The sequence below is a fragment of the Camelus ferus genome, chromosome 25, assembly GCF_009834535.1.
Source record: "Camelus ferus isolate YT-003-E chromosome 25, BCGSAC_Cfer_1.0, whole genome shotgun sequence".
Taxonomy (NCBI): Eukaryota; Metazoa; Chordata; class Mammalia; order Artiodactyla; family Camelidae; genus Camelus; species Camelus ferus.
Genome location: NC_045720.1, coordinates 15,136,633 through 15,155,006, shown reverse-complemented (window position 1 = coordinate 15,155,006; position 18,374 = coordinate 15,136,633). Strand labels below are relative to the sequence as shown.

The 18,374-nt window shown below is 38.4% G+C and overlaps 1 protein-coding gene across 3 annotated transcripts in view; it reads left to right on the top strand.

Moving 5' to 3' along the window:
* LOC116659869 overlaps positions 1-18,374 on the top strand; it is a 422,086-nt gene that overhangs the window by 203,289 nt on the left and 200,423 nt on the right. The gene's annotated exons all lie outside the window — the stretch shown is intronic.

Below are 18,374 nucleotides of genomic sequence, written 5' to 3'. Positions count from 1 at the left end.
TGGACTGGATTATACTTTAAAAACAACTAATGTAAAACAGCTTTTGAGATTTATGAATGAGAAGATGAAAGGAAAGTGTAAGTTGAAGAGGATATTTTGAAGTTGATGATTGACAAAAGGAAACCTATTGAAAACAGAAGGTCTTACACTGCACAAAGCAAAAATGGAATTCATTTTAAAAGAAAAAAAGACCTTAAATGTCAAAATAAAAGATGGCCTGATGTAACAGGTGTGGCATTTGGAAGCAGGGGGCTATGTGGCTGGCTGGGGCTCTGAAGGGAGTTCTGGGGAGTGCCCTGGCTTGGGCAGGGTTTGAAGTATTTCTGTGTTCTGGGAGATGGGCTGAGCTGGGATGAAGTTGGCTACAGTAAACAACTGTGGGGCAGGTGAGGTGTTCTTTTTGCCATGTGACCTGTTATCAGCATTGTTGTGAGAATTAACAGTCATAGAAATTGTAAGTGGAGGTAATTTAGTAGAAGACGAAAGTAGTGAATGTCAGTGGGGAAATTAAAAGCAAATGGTGCCAAGGGCAGAACCACAGGCATTTGTCAAAGCAAGCTGCCAAATGCTCATCCTATTTCTCCAAGCTGAGCTTCGTCTTTGGGGTCTTGTGTGGTGGATCAGTTAGTTATCGCCACCTTAGTGAATACAACATAGGGTAGAGATGCCTGTAAATTCTAGGTTACTGGGGTGTTTGGAGGAGGATATGTTAAATACATGCTTACAAAAAAGGAAAGGATAAGAAAAACGTTTTCTGGCAATCTGGCAATCTTGTGAGAGGGAAGAAAGATAAACTGAAGGTCCTTGGGGAAATAGTAGAAGATGACTCTGACAACAAGGGCTTGGGTTCCCAGAAAGAAATGAGAAGAATGTCAGTAATTACTGAATAAGAAAGGGTATAAAGCAAGATTAAAGAAAAGGAAGTGTAGGAATGGGTCATTGAGAACGATGAAATGGCCAGTAGGTTGATAGCATCATTCCTATTTACAGATGATGAAAACTAGGATTATAGAAATTTAACAACTTGCCCATGATGACATAGCACATAAGTAGACCTGGTGGGCCCCACAGTCCTGCAATCCTTGCAGCTACCCAGCCATGAGCCCAAAGAAAGAACCAGGAGTCAACCACAGAGACATCAATGGTTTATTGGACTGGAATCCAGCAAGTCAGAAGCAAAGGTCCTGCAGTGACACCCTACAATATTCGGCCGACGGCAGGTGGGACAGGGCAGCAGTCTTCACTCCTCAGGGGAAGAAAAGGCTACCAGGTATCATGACGTTAGAAGGGGTCCCTGGTCACCAGGGGAGTTGTTGGAGGAATGCGTCCCCCACAACTTTTTGCATTAGCAACCTTCACAAAGGCTGACCTTTCTTGTTGGTAACCTGACATACTGGAGCTGTTCCAGTCCAAATAATAGAACTAACAGACGAGATCGGGCGCGTTAAGGGTGATATGGCTGTAGACTACCTAAATGTCCATCAACGGGTGACTGGATAAAGAAGAAGTGGTATATTTATACAATGGAATACTATTCAGCCATAAAAACTGACAACATAATGCCATTTGCAGCAACATGGATGCTCCTGGAGAATGTCATTCTAAGTGAAGTAAGCCAGAAAGAGAAAGAAAAATACCATATGAGATCGCTCATATGTGGAATTTAAAAAACAAAAACAAAAAAACAAAGCATAAATACAAAACAGAAATAGACTCATAGATATAGAATACAAACTTGTGGCTGCCAAGGGGGCAGAGGGTGGGAAGGGGCAGATAGGATTTCAAAATTGTAGAATAGATAAACAAGATTATACTGTATAGCACAGGGAAATATACACAAGATCTTATGGTAGCTCAGAGAGAAAAAAAATGTGACAATGAATATATGTATGTTCATGTATAACTGACAAATTGTGCTTTACACTGGAATTTGACACAACATCGTAAAATGATTATAAATCAATAAAAAATGTTAAAAAAAAACAATAGAACTATCATTAGCTGGGGATGAGGCCAATTGCTCCTGTAGTTACTGATTTAATGCTAAGATTCGGAAGGTATGTGAGTAAGTGAAGGTGAAGTAGGACCTGGTTGGGCAGGGAGTGTACAGAGGGCAAGAGAGCAGCCGTCTTGTGGGGCCTGATCATTCAAGACCTCTCTCTGCTTTCCTTTAGTCTTTATCTATTTAAAATTCAGTCATCCTTCAGTATCTGCAGGGGATTTGTTCAAGTACACCCACAGATGCTAAAAACCATTGATACTCAAGTTCCTTATATAAAATGGTGTACTATCGTCTGCATACAACCTCCAAATCCTCCCCTGTAATTTAGGTCATCTTTAGATTACTTATAATACCTAATACAATGTAAGCACTATATAAATGGTTGTAAATACAATGTAAATGTTATTAAAATAGTTGCCAGTGCTCTGCAAATTCAAGTTTTGCTTTTTGGAACTTTCTGGAATTTTTTTCAAATATGTTTGATCTCTGGTTGGTTGAAAGCATGGATGTAAAACTTGGCAATACAGAGGGCTGACTATATATTTACTGATTAATTTACATTATGAACTTCTTTTATTATTATTACTACTACAACTGATAATAGTAATAGTTAATATTTGTTGAATCTTTACTATATTCAAGATGGCTTTCTAAGTACTTTACATGTGTTATTTCATTTAATTTTTATAATAATCTAGTGAGATATGTATGCCCAGTGGTTACATGGCTGGAAAAGAGGTGATGTAAAATTCTCAGTCTGAATGTAAGACTGTGAAACTGTCAGCTGCCTTCAGTGTTTGGCCTTGGTACTGGCTCAGTCGAGCTGTTTAACTTTGGGCAAGTCATTCTGACTTTCAGAGTCTCCATTTCCTCATCTGTCAAACACAGATAGTTTAAAATGCCATGGAGGAATTTTTTTTGAGCATTAAATGAGGTAGTAAGTGTGAAATTGCTTTGCAAACAATGATATATGAATCTTAGTTGTTCCCACTATTATTCTGTGGTTGAATTAGGAAGGGGAAAGCCTTTTTGATAAAGTGGTAGTCGGAGAAGATGCATGGTGCTGATTTAGAATCATGAGAGATGCATTGGTCAGGGTTCTATTAGAGAAGCAGAACCATTGTGATTTCTTACAGGATTTTGACCTTATGAAATCCTGGGACCTTGTTAAAGAGCTGATGTTTAAGTGTGTCTCTTAGCCCAGTTTCAGGGGCTGCAGCCAGAGGTCATTGGGGTTGGTGGTCGGGGAGCATGTGGGAGAGCTAAGTCCTGAGAAGATGAGCTGCAACCAGGAGGAAAGATTGGAACCTACATTGGTCTCTCACCAACAACCAGCCTCCAGTGTTAACAGCCACTGTGAGTCACCACAGACATGGACGTGAACCTAGTGCGAGATTTGGAGAAGCTACAGGAGGATATGCAATAGTATCTGGGGGAGCTGCAGTTCTGGCTGCTGTCCTGTCCAACAAAGGGGGGCAGCAGACCAGCTAGCGAGCTGCAGCAGTGCTTGATCCAGCACCTTTCAAATGTAAACACAGATGCTGAGTATCTCAGCCTTCTGAATCTCAGGCACATTTCTCTACTGCCAAATCCTAACTCTGAAACATGCAGAAAAAGGAATTCTGGGAATTGTAGTCCCAACTTAGTTAAACTGACATAATACAAAGCTCCCACGATAGTCTTAAAACAAGTGCCTACAAGGGTCAGGCCACTAAAAGCAGTGAATGAAGCAGGCTGGATTTAAGAGAGAAAGCACATGCTCCATCTAAAGAAGGAAGACACTTTGGGGAGCAGGGGGACTCAGTGATTGATGTTTTTCTTGTCATTTTGTGGAAACCCTATGTGTTTTGGGGAAATTAATCTCTTACAAACGCATATACTTTTTTTCTCCTCTCAGGATTTTTGATAGTTGCTTTTGACTTTTTTCACCCTAATTTTTATATACGTGAGTCTTCGTTCATTTGTCAACTTTATCAGTATTTTCTCATATGTTTTATGTTTTTGTGTCATACTGAGAATAACTTCTCTACTCCAAGATTGATTTTATTCTAGCTTATTGAGCACAATGTTTTCAGACTTCTTTCTAAAGAAAAATTGAGAATATAGATTTTCATGTGAAGTATCCCAGTTGTTAAATATTGACAACGAATTCAAATCCACTTTTGAAACTAAGTAAGATAGACAAACTTTTGTGCTTATTTCCTGTTCACAGCCCCTTATCATCTTCCTAATGTTTGTTAAGTGTTATGTGTGAGGCTTCAGCTAGTAACCAGGCATTCAGAGATTTAAAAAAGTCTTGATTCCTGTCCTTCCGGACCTCACAAATGAATGGACCGATATTTAAACAAATAATTGTGGTAAATGTGCACAGTACTGCAGGAACAGAGGAGATAAGCGTGACCAATGCAGGTCAGGGAAGGCTTCCTGTATTAGTCAATATTTGAGATTCATCACTGGGGGAGGCAGGAGGGGAAAAGAATCAGGCAATTTCAAGCACGAATACAATACAGATATTTTGAAGTGTTTTATGTGTTTCGAGCTTCCTTTCTTCCTTATTGTGTCAGCTTGATGCTTACTTTCAGAACCCTTCCATGAAGTAGCAGAGAGTAAAATAGTTTGAGGCCATATAATATAAATGTGGTTTCAGATCCATTAGGCAGAAATCCATAACCCTAACTACTCACATTGCTTAATTCTTTAGCTGATGATTTTATAGTAGCCACTATTTTTCTCATTAAAATGTAAATCTCTCTGAGAGGGAGAGTACAATGCAACTTATTTAAGTAATTTTCCTCCCAGGAAATGAGTTTGTGTAATCCTTTCTTGAGAATAGAAGCAGGGGAAGGGTATGAGAGCCCTGAGTGCCCATTTGTGGGGGAAGAAGACTGGGATATCATGAATCATGGAGTGTGCAGAAGAGGTAAAAACTTAGGAACAGATTTCATTACTTGAAGTAGTCTTAATTCTTGAAGTGGTCATAATGGTGAAACTTTTTCCCAAAGATAGATTGTAGACTGAGCTAGACTTTGCCAAAATTCTCTTTGCCATCGTTCTTGGTTTGTTTCAACATGGTTGTGTGAAATATGTGGTCAGCGTGGGTTCATTGCCTCCAACCCTACTTCAAGGTCTGAGACTTTCTGTGCCCTCAGTCTTTTTCCAGATAGGGAGCCAAGCTGGTGGAGTAAACATATGGGCTCAGTGCTTAAGGCTGCTTTGCTTCCCATTGAGTCCATAGATGTTGCCAGATGAGCCCTTCAGCTACTATACCTTGACCAGAGAGAATCTTACCAAGTCCTGGAAAATGGCTATAACACGTTTTTTCATTAGAGGAATATAGAAATTGGAAAACGTGATCAAAAACATTTGTATGTCCTGGTCTTGTTAAAAAAAAAGCAATCACATATGTTTTAGGAGGCTGACATAGGCATATAGTCCATGGACCAAGAAACAGTTTTTAAAAAATTTTTTTAAGTTTGACACTTTCTGGGGGTGTCAAGATCAGATTTTTAAAAAGATACTGTTACCTGGCATTTAAGGTCATAACCATGCTTACTTTTGTCAAAATGCTTGTGTTAGTTGTTGAAAGTAAAATTGTAGGGACATCTTGCTCTTCTTAATATCTCTTCTAATGTTCTACTAACTACCTGAATCCTAGAGTCAGAGGGATCTTGTTCATCTGTATGCTTTATAATACTATGTAATAAACTGGTAAACATAAGTAAATGTTTCTCTGAGACCTGTAAGCAGCTTTAGCAAATTAGTCCAACCCAGGGAGGAGGTCATGGGAACCTCCAGTTTATAGCCAATGGGTCAGATGCACAGGTGACACCTGGATTTGCAATTGGCATCTCAAGTGTGGGCAGTTTTATGGGTCTAAGCTCCTGACTTGTAAGATCTGATGCTATCTCTAGGTAGATAATATCAGAACTAAATGAATTGTTTGATGGGTTGGAATAAACACACATATGAGTCTTTTACATGGGAGTTTTGGAGGTTAAGGGGCAGAGGAACACAGGTTTAAGAGGAAAGAGGAAATTGACATACAATCCGGGCTATAGCAATACTCAGTAATTGTTTGTTGAATAAATATATGGGTCAAACTTAAAGAAGCTTCTCTCAAATCCTGATAATAAACACTTCATAAACCTCAATATTTCAGTAGCCACTGAATTACTTAAATTCAAATGAGAATGATTTAAATATCTTTGTTTAGTACATTTCACAGACCACACTATTGATCTGTGTATGTGTATATCTCCCTGGGAGAAGAGTTTATATCCCCACTGATTTCTACCACATTGAGGTTGAACTTGGCCATAAAATTTGTTTTGGCCAAGATACTTTTTCTTGTATGAATGGAAGTGATATGAGACTCTTTTTTGCAGAACAATTAAGAACCATTGCATAATTCTGCCCTCACTCAGCCTAGGCCATGGGAGGAACAGAGCTGCAATGAAATCATCACCAAAATGTAAGGCAAGCAAGAAACAAAATTTTGTTTTGGTAAACACTGTACGTTTGGAGTACTTTGTTATTTCATCATGACCTAGTGAACACTGGCTAATATACTATGGAGACATAAAATAAATAAAAATTAGAAATATCTCAATTTTTCCTGGACAGTTTTTTAAAGGTGACCTCGGCTTTCATAGCATCCCTTATCCAGCCTGATGCACAGATGACGGGACTGGTTTAAATTTATGGCCCTTTGAGACTGGGCAGCTGCTGAGCTAATCTCGTGAGCAAATGACTGGCTACTTGTCTCATTTTCCTTTCCATGCAGGATCCACAACATGGTATGGTACAATGATGAGAGTCATATATATCAGGAATTTGGGCTGTGATCTTGACTTTGATGGGGCTTAACATTTAACCATGGGCAAATCACTTAACCTCGCTTAGCCTCAGTTTCATCCCTTGTTCTTAGGACTGTTGTCATACGTTTCCTACCTTGGATCTTTGCAGAGGTTGTTCCTTTGCCTGGAGTGCTCTTATTTCTGTGCGTCCTCAGCTGGCTTCTCCCCCTTCAGAAAACCATCCTTTTCTGATTCTGACCACCTTATTTAAACCAGCTCCCCATCCCCTTCCAACTCTGATAACCCTGTTTGGCTCTTTTACAGCCCATATTTCAGTTTGTAACTATGTATTTGTTTGTCTCCTTGCATGCTGTCTTTTTTCCCAAGGCTGCATCCTCCTTGAGAATAGATGTGCATTTTATCTTGTGTGTCACTGTACAGACCACAGTTCATGGCATAGAACAAGTATTTTGAGTGCACAAATGAATATTTATAGCCAATATTTTATAGTAACTTCAAATGGAACATAATGTATACAAATTTGAATCACTATGTTGTACACCTGAAACTAATATAATATTATAGATCAACTATACTTCAGTTTAAAATAAAATGGTCCACACTTATGGTTAACATTGGTCTAAGCATCTCACATTTATTTATCTCATGAACACATTTATTCCCAAAACACCACCATGAGGCAGCAACTATTATTCTTCTAATTTTATAGATGGGAAATAGAAGCTCAAAGATGTTACGTAGCTTTCCCAAGATAACACAGCAGGTAAATGGCAGAGTCAGGAATCAAAAATAGTGAGTCGGGTTTTAAAGTTTGTGTGTGCCTTTAACATATACACACCTTGTCTCACAGGGTGACAGTGAATGAACATGAAGAGAAGTAGTATGCGAAAGTGGTTTGCATAAAAAGGAATGCAAGTATTATAAAATAAATATTATTTGTAGCCAACTTTTTTTTGACCCCCTTTGCTGTACCTCAGTTGAAATCAGAGAAAAGGTGCTGTCTAGAGCTCCTCTTTCAGCCATTCTTTTCCAGAGGGTCAGCATCAAAAACGAAAAAGCCAAGATTTGCTTTGAACGAAGTGTTGCAATTGTCTTGATGTCAACACAGAAGGTACTTTCTGGTAGCTCTGTTCAACATTAAAAAAAATTAACATTAGATAATGACAAGGGTCAATTCATTTATAATGTTTTGCATATTTACATGTGTTTTGGATTCTAGAGATTCAAAGATAAGTCATAGGCCCTAATGTTGGGGAGTTCAGGGTTCAGAAAGAAAATACACAGGGAATTATTTTATATATATAAGCAATATATATAAATTACCTTAAAAGCACAGAAACTGGAACATTTTCTGGGGCAGGGAGTGTTGGTTTGTCCAGAGGAGCTACAGTGTGGCCAAGAATTAAAGAATGAGTAGTTTATCAAGGTGGATCTACTAGAAAAGAACCTTCTAAAGAGGAAGAGCAGAGCTCAGCAGATAGGCAGCGGTTGTACATTGAGTTCCAAGAACCTCTGAGTAGTTTAATGCATTTGGAGGTAAGGGAGGGTGCATTGTCAGGAGTTGAAGATGAAAAGTAAGGGGCATATTGTGAAAGTCCTTGAGTTCTGTGCTAGGCTATTTGTCACGGTGGGGAGCCATACTTAAATTGTGGGTGGATGGAGAATAACATGAGATTTTTATTTGAGAAAGATAACTGGTTGCCATGTGGTAGAAGGACTGAATAGAAGTGAAAAGAAAAAGGAGATATTTGTGAAATCGTCAGATGACATAAAGCTGGGTGGAGTAGTTACAATAATAGATGACAGAAGCAAAATTTATAATGATTTCACCAGATTTGGAGAGTGAATCCAACCAACAGGATGAAATTCAACAGGAAAGAATGACAAAGTTCAGCATTTGTGCTTAAAAAGAAAAAATCAGTTGAGAAAGTCTAAGACAGAGGCAAATGGTTCCGACACAGTTTGTAAAAAATCCCCTAAAACTCGTGGTGGTGAATGTGGGCATAATTTACTTGACCACAAGTTAAATCTGTGCCAACAGTGAACTTAAGAGCTGTGTCTTTGGGTTTATGCATAGAAACAAAATGGCCCCTGAGAAGTAGCACTTTCTTTTGTCTGATAACCTTTTCTCAGCTGTGCCTTTTCCAACCCTCTACTCCACCACTTTATCAAAAGGCATATCTGTAAGTTTCTGATAGTCTAAGGACCAACGCATGTTTACCCTTGGACTGGGTGTCAGGAAGAATGGACATTTTCCCCATAAGACTTTTTTTATATTAAGCCTCTGTACAAGTTTTTCAAAATACAGTCTAATGATATACTTGCTGTTTTCTGCCACCATTGGACAGTGAACAGAGAACCCCTTGAAGAAATAGTTTCCATTCCTTCTTGTGTTCCCAGTTCCTAGCACAGTGCTGGACACAGTCCAGGCACTTAGTATCAATGAGGAAATGAATGAATGAGTAGATGACTGAATTAAATGAATGAATGAATGAGGAGAGTTAGAGCATTAATGTGAAAAAGCCAAAGGGATAGAAGGTATGGAGAGCAGTTGTAACATGTCTTAAAAAGAAAATATACAACCCTGTTATTGTCTTCTCTGAGAAGTAAATGGTCCATTAGCAATATTTTAGTTCTTTCTACAACCCCAAATCATATGTGCACACCCAGCAAATCTGTCCCTACTGAGCTCCCTTGCGGCCTCGACTGCCTTTCCCTGGAGCCTCCCTCCCCTGTGATCTGTGAGAGATTTGTGTTCCTCCCTGTGATTGTTCCCTGGGAGAAGTCACTGGAGCGATGCCTCTGGAGTCCATTCTTCTGGCGTAATCACAGCTGGGCATCAGATGTCAGAGCCCCAGGATGGATAAACATGCGGTCTCTGTCTGTTCAGGTTAAAAAGCTGTGAGGGCCCTGTCTGGCAGCCAGAATAAGGGATTGTAAACCAAGAACACATGATGAAAGCTCTGGTTAAGGGGTGAGCTCCATCCTGAGAGTCACTGGTGTTGGTCTCTGAAAGCCCTCCTCTGCACAGCTCTGTGTGGTTGACCAAAGAGGCCTGGAATAGCTGTCTGCTCTCCAGGGTCAGGACAGCCATTTCTAAATTCCACCACCCTGCTTTATAAAGAGTGCTTTATTACCAGTCAGTCTAATTGTCCTGTGTTTACTTAATAACACAAAATGAAAGCATGGTTGCTAAATACATTTATGTGACATTTAAAAAGCCATGCAAAGCAAAATTGTAGCCAAGCAGGGGTTATGCTCCCAGTGGACATGCAGGGAATTCCTCCTGTTGGTACCAAGGACTGGTGTGAAATTCTTTAATGTTTAAAATGATACTCAACCTTTGCTTTATTGAGTGTTTTAACAGTAGAGTGTTCCTTGTCTTTTTTGCATAACAAGAGCTTTTGGGCAGGAATAAGAGTGGGACAGTTCTTTGCTTTTAGAATGGGAATAGTCACAAAATACATTCTCTATCCTTTGCGATTGGAGAAGTCAACTAGTAAATTAGTTTTTATTATTGTTTTTCCACTTGGCCTCAATTTCATAATTTTTTTACAGCCTGCTTTTGCAGTGGTAGTAGTAGTACTCGTCATTTCCTTTGTTGGATAGTTATTCAGTGTAGGCAATGTGCTACGGACATTAATTAATAATAACATAACTTAATCTCGCAAAAATCCTATACTCAGAGTCTGGTTTATTTCTGGGTAGAGTTTCATCATCATAGTAGCCCCCTTTGAATCAATGTCTTTTCTATTATCTTGTTCAATTGCAGCTTAGCAACAGGAGTGCCAAGTAGTGGGTTATGCTCACATTTAAGCAGAAGTGACATTTTGGTTCTTATTCATCTGTAATTTTCTTTAAAGGACTATGTCAGACAAATGTTTGCTGGTACTCAGCCTCAGAGCAACTCTTCTTTACTCTCTTTAGTACTGTTGGGGCTAGAAGCCTGAAAACTACATTTCCTAGATTCTCATGCCAATTGAGTATCAACAGGCCCAGTTTCCTTGGGACTGAAGGTTTCTAAGAATATGGGACTTTTTCTGCTAAAACCTGAAAAGTCTTTGGCAAACAGGGGTGAGCTGTCACTTTATTTGACAGCTATACTTCTGTTAGCTTAGTGGCAAACACTCACATGGGATTAGAAGACCTGAGGGAGGTAGGTGTCATTTCTACTACTTGTAACAGCATTGATGTGTTGTGTGTGGCTCATGACCTCCTGATTAGCAGTGGGAAGGTGTCACTGGGAATGCCAGATCCTTCAGAGGTAGTGAAGGCAGAGGTTCCCTGTAGTTACAGATATCTGGACAACATGAGCTTTCCTCTTTTGTTTCTTAGCTCTTCTAATATTTTGTAAATAAATCCGTATATTAATCTCTCTCTGCTTGAAACACCTACAGTGGTTTCTATTTCTCTGATTAAAAATTGACTGATAGGCCCAACGAATAACAGGTGAGACAAGAGTTAGCAGGAAAATGAAGTGCTAAATAGAGAAACTGTAGAAAATGCCCAATCCAATAGATTTTTTTTTCCAAGATTGCAGAGGTCAGGAAATAGGAATGATGTAACTTGGAGAACACATGAAGAACCAGGTTACCAGCACCGTAGCAGCAATATATTCTAAGTCCTCTTAGGTCTCTATGAAATAAGCTTTGGTCCTTCCAAGTCCTTCTAAGCCTGACAGTAGAATTAGAAGGGCCCTTGTCCAATTGTTGGGGCCCATTAACAGTTAGAACTGTGAGGGAAAAAAAGGTGAGATTGATTCCACATCTTTGCTTCTTCCTCAGTTTAGATAAATCTTCCTCCGATGGGGTAGGTGGCCCTCTGTATTGCTCCCTGGAAATAGCTTGGCATGGTACTTCATCATATACAGTAGTATTTTGACTATATGCCTGTCTTCAATGTTGGATAGTCAACTCCTTAAGAATGTAATGTTACATCTTTATGGCTAAACAGTGCTTGACATGTAGTATTGTGTTCAATGGTTTCCCATTTCTTTCGAGTATTGAATTTTAATATTTAAAGTAAATTTCTGAATGAAATCAAAATTTTGTTTTGTAATTGCAGGATAAAGAGTAGATGTCAACCAAGTGTAAGTGTAGCTAACAGACAGTGTAATAAAATTTTGTGTGTTGGGGAGTGAGAAGAGTAAGGGGAAGTATGGAGGGTAGGACAGTCAATCTATCATCTTCACCTTATGTGGTTGGCTTTGGTTGAAAACCCAAGTTTCACACCAGCTAACTTCTCTGAGCTTTAGCTTCTTCATCTACCAAATGGCCATGCTATTAACGCCTTCCTCCAGGTTTGTTGTGAGATTGTATTAAGAAAATGATTGCAAAGATCGCTGTATGATTTACAATTTACTATGGAATTATAGCTGTTATTTACCTAAAGAGAACATGTGGAATATGACCACAGAATATACCGCAAGGAAGCACCAAATGGATTAAAGAGTTAAGTATAAAGTAAAGTTAAATCATAGAATAACTAGCAGAACATAAATTTGAGTAGTTGTCAGATCCCTAGTGGGGCAACATTTTAAGTGATGATGTAAAATTTTTAAAAAAATCAGTTGATTCAGTCATAAAACTTTTAAACTTGGAAAGAATGAAAAAGACTAAAATAATACCATATAAAATGATAAAGGTTTTGATTCTATGTTACATAAAAGTCATGCAAATTTATTGGAATAAAAAATAGAACTCTGATGGTTAATTTTTTTAAATTATGAGCAATTTACAAAGAGTACATGCAATTTAAAATTTAAAATTGCATTGAAAATGTTTCATCTTACTAACTTTTAAAATGTAGATCATGTACTCTCACATTACTTGAAATGCACATTAATTTATGTGACAAGTTTGACATGTAGTATCATGAATCCTGTCCTTTGATGTAGTACTGAAAAGAGACACAAAGAATGATGGTCTATCATTTTTGGTAATAAAAATTGAAAACAATGTAATTATTCAATAATAAGAAAATGGCTAAGTTAAAAAGGATATATTGACCTCATGGGTATCATGCAACTATTAAAAGGAAAATATTATAAACACTCTATATCCATGTATGACAATGCTTAATATAATTTTTATATCACATATCATTTTATATAAATATATTTAGTTAAAAAGTAGAAAATAAATTTGTATGTGTGAACTGATTATATGGAAACACAATCAGTTATTTATATAGGCTGAACTGGTAGAGGACTTGAAAAGGAAACATGCTGAAATATTTGGGTAGTAAGATTGAGATAGACTCTTCCTTAAAATATTTCCTTTATATTTGTTATAATGAGGTTACAAAACTGGAAAAATAGTAAGAAAATAACTAAAGGTGTTTGTTCAGTGGTGATTAGGATCTCTAATCCACGCTTCTTAAAAAAAAAACCTGCAAAAAACAGTCTGTTAAAAAACATAATGAAGTTTTAATTCTGGAATAGGGAGAGGGAACACGACCAACAAAGGGAGACTGAATAAGGCTTATTTTGGTAAATGTATATGGAGAAGTAGAAGAAGAGTTCTAAAGTGATTGAAGATCTGAGCATGAATGACTGGAGAATAGAAGTGCCATTTACTGGAAATAGGATTTCTTAAAGACAACTAACCCTTGCTATAGAGGTAGTTGCAGTCTATGTTGTGTTTAATGGGACTTTTCACCTTTATAAGCCAGTGACTTGCTGCCCAAGTTCCTCATTATCCACAGGACAGAACTAAGTGTCTCTGTTTTGAAATTTTGACTAGAAATCATGTGATACATCTGCCAGCAATTACTATGGGTGTTACTGAAGTGCACACAGCCCCCTGGCCCTCAGTAACATTGTTCTCAAACAATAATCTTAGAAAGAGGTACTTTCTAAAACTTTCAAGTGATCTACAGTCTCCCAGACTACTTTCATAATTGACTTTTATTTCTTTCTTTTTTTTTTTTTTTTTTTTGGCTAAATATGTGATCTCATTTTTTGCCACTGACCAAAAGGCAGGACATTGTTGCTGAATTTGTAGCTCTTCAGTTTTACATAGGGCAACATCTGAGCAAAGAGTTCACTTTTTTGTTCCATCTTTGACACTGAGCTGCAAAATGTCATCTTTAGTTATCCAGAAAAGAAGCCAGCTTGCGGAGGGGAAAAAAAAGTGTGGTTTTGCGATGTCTGAGTGGTTTGCTTTCTTCTGCTAAGGCATTGGAAGAGGCAAAAGCAACCTCCCACAAAACGGGGGAAGAAAATGCCCCTCGTTAGCATGATGGCCAAAGCATCCTTACTCATAACCAAACATACTGTTTTACTCAGAAGAGAATTTTAAAAATTAGGGAAACCTAAAACCTGAAATCAGTTGCTCTAAACAACATCTCAGGTTTTGAATTCCAAAGCATATCTGGAAACACTGCCTAAAGATTTGGAGCTGTGTAGTCCATAGACTGGATATTAAGTAACGTTTATCGCAGCCAATGATGCTTTCAGAACTATGCTAGTTGGTTGTCACAGATTCATAATTTAGCTGTCCTCACAAACCCATTTCCCTTGGTTCATTGTGCTCCAGCTGGCACGTCACAGCATATGTAACCCAAGCCTGCTTAGCATCATGCTTTGGCCAGCCAGCTAACACATTGTGCAGAAAATAATACTATATTAAGTGAGAGATCCTCAGATTTCAGTCTAACAACAAAGCTTGTGTTTTTCCTTTAGATGAGAGGAAGCATTTTATTATGGAAATGGCAAAAATTTTAGAGGAAGACCTCTGTAAACTCCAATTCCTGTGACATTTATGTAATCATTCCTACCTCATGACATTGCTTTAATAATGAAATGAAATGAAACGAAACGCCTTACTGATATCAGAAGTTCAGTAAAAGTTTGTCAGCCCTGTGACTTTGGATGTTACTTAAACTCTCTATGCCTCAGTGTTCTTATCTATGAAATGGATATCATGCTACTTACCCCAGAAGCTTGAGTGAGGATTAAATGACTTAGTAAATGACAAGCTCTTAGAATATCACCTGCTAATACTAAATGCTCAGTGAACGTAGCTGTTTGTTGCTCTCGTTATTATTCGACGTCTGCATGCTAATAAGATATTTCATATAAAGAGAATGGCATGAGCCCAGAAGGATTTGAGGTATTATGCACATTTTTTGTTTGTTTGTTTAGAGGGTGGTGGGTAAACAGAGGAATGAATCTGTGGTAGGAGTTGTAGAATAACGTAGGACTAATAAAGAGGACCAATGAAAGGACTGCTGAGAAGTACTAATAAAGCAATTTAGGTTTCAACTGCGTAGGGTCTTGGGCTTTTTTATCTGAGAAGATGGAAAGCCAGCAAAGGTTAATCGGCAGGTCATATGAACATAGCTGTATTTTTGAAAGGTGACTAGAGCAGGATGATAAATGAAGGGAAGGTGATGAGAAGCAGAAGCAGGGAGATATGGGAAGCTATTGCAGAAGGTGGAGCACTCTAAACAAGACAACAGTGATGGAAAAGAGGAAACAGCTACAGGAAACAATGCAGGGGTAAAAACAATTGGATTTGTTGGCTAATTGGATGTGGGGGTTAAAGGAAAGGAAATAGCTAAAGCTGTTTGGAGGTTTCTAATTTGTGAAAATAGTAGGTGATGAAACCAAGATGCACAATGTGAGTACATGATGGACATGTTGAGTTTATCTTTAAGAATCATCCAACGGTTGGAATCATTGGTGTGAAACAATTGGAAATATTGCTTAGGAAGGAAAAGAAAAAGAGCATGGAGATTTGAAGAGTACTTACATTTATAAGAGGTCAGAAAGTAAGAGGTGTCAAGGCACAGCACTGAGAAAGCAGTCAGGGAGTAGGAAGTTGGCAGGAGAGTGTTGCAGCGTGGAAACCCAGACATGCATTTCAAAAGAAACAAAACGTGAATATTTACAAGTTTAGGGATATTTAATTATTGTTAGGAATAAGGTAGTGTATGCAAAATGTTTAATGCTAAAAATGTCTCTCTACTTTTTTTTTTTCATATTCATTCTCTGTATTCCTCAAACACGACAAAGACTTTATAAACTACCTTTGCTTCCTCAGTTCTCTTCCAAGCCCTTCAGTTCCTGGATGGTAGGCAGATGATCTACATACTATCAAAGGGGAGTCTAAAATAAGATATGGGTGATAGATGTGTATCTGGGTCTCGTGACCCCTGCCCACAATGATTTGGAACAGATCTCTGCTGTATTATGTTGCATATTTAGACAAAAACCTGAGAAATTGCAGCCCTGTGTCTAGAAATTTTTTTCTATTTTAAGTGATTCTTATTTTTTAAATACTTGAATCAATTTTTTTCCTATTTGAAGATTGGAATCATATAAATGTAATCCTCAGGATAAGCTCCCAAATGGGCAAAAGAAAACCTTTCATGGTCAGTTCAGTGTGTTAAAGGCTTAGTACAATTTTAATACCTAGGGGGTGATAGTTTCATAATTTGCCTTTTTATCCAACTGGCTTAAAAATCTTCCTGTTTTTTTAGTTACTTCAAATAATACAATAAGTCCATTGTAAACTGTAACATCCTAGTTACCCCAAATGTCCTTACCCTTTCCCAGGATATTGAGCTACACTGACATCAATAGCCCAAAATTTCCTATCTTAACTTTATATCACTAAGCTTCCTACCTTTGCATATAGGCATTTACTTATTCCTTAGCATGCAGTCAGCTGGCAAGATCTACTTCATCTTCCTTTTACTCAGATTTGATGTGGGCTGCTTGTCCCACTGCAACTGCTTTTGGTGCCTATGTGGGGATAACACTGTCCACATCTGAAGTGCTATCTCCCATTTATGAGGCTACCAGTTCTTGGAGTGCTAAAGCCGTCCTAGCTTCTATCTAAGCAGAGATGAAAAAAGTGTCTTTTTTTTCCACTCTGCCCAATGTGGCCCCAGATGAACATTGTTTGTGACCAGGGTCTCCAACAAAATATCTGCTCCATTTGTTGGTCAGTGCCCTTCTAAATAGTAGGGAAGAAGAAGAGTAGAACAAGGGGTTAGGAATGGGACAGGAACTCCTCCTCTTTGTTATTCTTACCTCTCCTACTTCTTTCAGTGTTCCATGGCTCCATACTAAAGTTCTTCCTCTTTCCTTAGTTATAAAAACAGAAGTTTTCTATATTTCAATGGACTCAAAAAACATCCTTGCAGTGGGACTTCCTTCACTAAAAGTATCTATGTCCAAGCAATTTGTTTACATGCCCTATTATACTTGCATAAATATAAAGAATTTTACTACAGTCTATAGATACAAATCTATCTCAATTTCCATTGAGACACCAAAGGCCAAGAGCAATTCAGTAGGTGCTAAAAAACCATCCCATAAAGCTGAGAGTTTGACTGCCTATTCATAATAACAAATTCTACTCAGTCTTATCTCACTATCCAATTCTAGGCTGACTATGAAGAAGCAAGCAAGAGGGACTATTTCAAAAAGTGTTACTTCTATGTTTTATTGTTGTTCCATATCTCCCAAGGTGGGAGCGTTCTTCTGTCTTGATTTAAGCCAGCGGAAAAAAATTTTTTTAAGGAGATCACTTGGAGTTTGAAAGTCTAAATGCCCTAAGCTATGACTGGATTACACTAAGGGCAGCGTGGGGGAGCAAGCTACATTTCCACCATGGCAGGGAGCTAGCCTGGGGTCAACTGCCTGGAGGTCCCTGGTGACCCCAACAGAGGAAGTAATGCTAGAACCCCAGGACTGTGAGGGAAGTTGTGGCATCCAACTGAACAGGCAGCACTGACCATATCATGGGGTCTGTAGGTGGAGGTTCCTGGTGAAAGATCATAAGGAGCTCACACAAACACCCAGTGAAACAAAGAGCCAGCAATTGTATCTGACATTGAAGGGTATCTGTGCCAGAGGTTCAATCCTGTATAACAGTGCTGCTCCTTCGTGCTCCTCGCTAGGTGGGAAACAGCGACTATTGATATGGGGAAGAGGCAGTCAAGAAGTAAATAGAAACTAACCATAGACTGCCTCCCAACCCACTCCAGATTTCCAGGCCTATGATAGGACTAGTCAGAGAAATAGGAGAAGTTAAAATTGAGTATCAGTTTAAAATGTTGAAAATATATGTTGGGGATTTTTTTTCTTAATTACAGAGAAATTAGAAACATCCATGTAAGCTGTCTGAGATTTTGACCAGATCCAGAGAAGGACAATTTGCATAATGTTTCACAAGGAAAGTGTGGTAGACAGAACAATGGCCTCCCAAAGATGCACATGTTCTAATCCCTAGAGACTATAAATACATTATGTTACATGCTAAAGGTGAGTTATGGGAGCAGATGGAATTAAGGTTGCTAATCAATTGACCTTAAAATAGAAGATTATCCTGGATTATCCAGGTTGACCCTGTGTAATCACAAGGCTCCTTAAATGTGGAAGTGGGAGGCAGAATAGTCAGTGTTGGGGTGATATGATGTGAGAAAGATTCAACAGACCATTGCTGGCTTTGAAGATGGAAGAGAAACATGGGCCAAGGAATACAGTCACCATCTTTAAAGTTGTGAAGAGCAAGAAAATGGATTCTCCTATAAACCCTCCA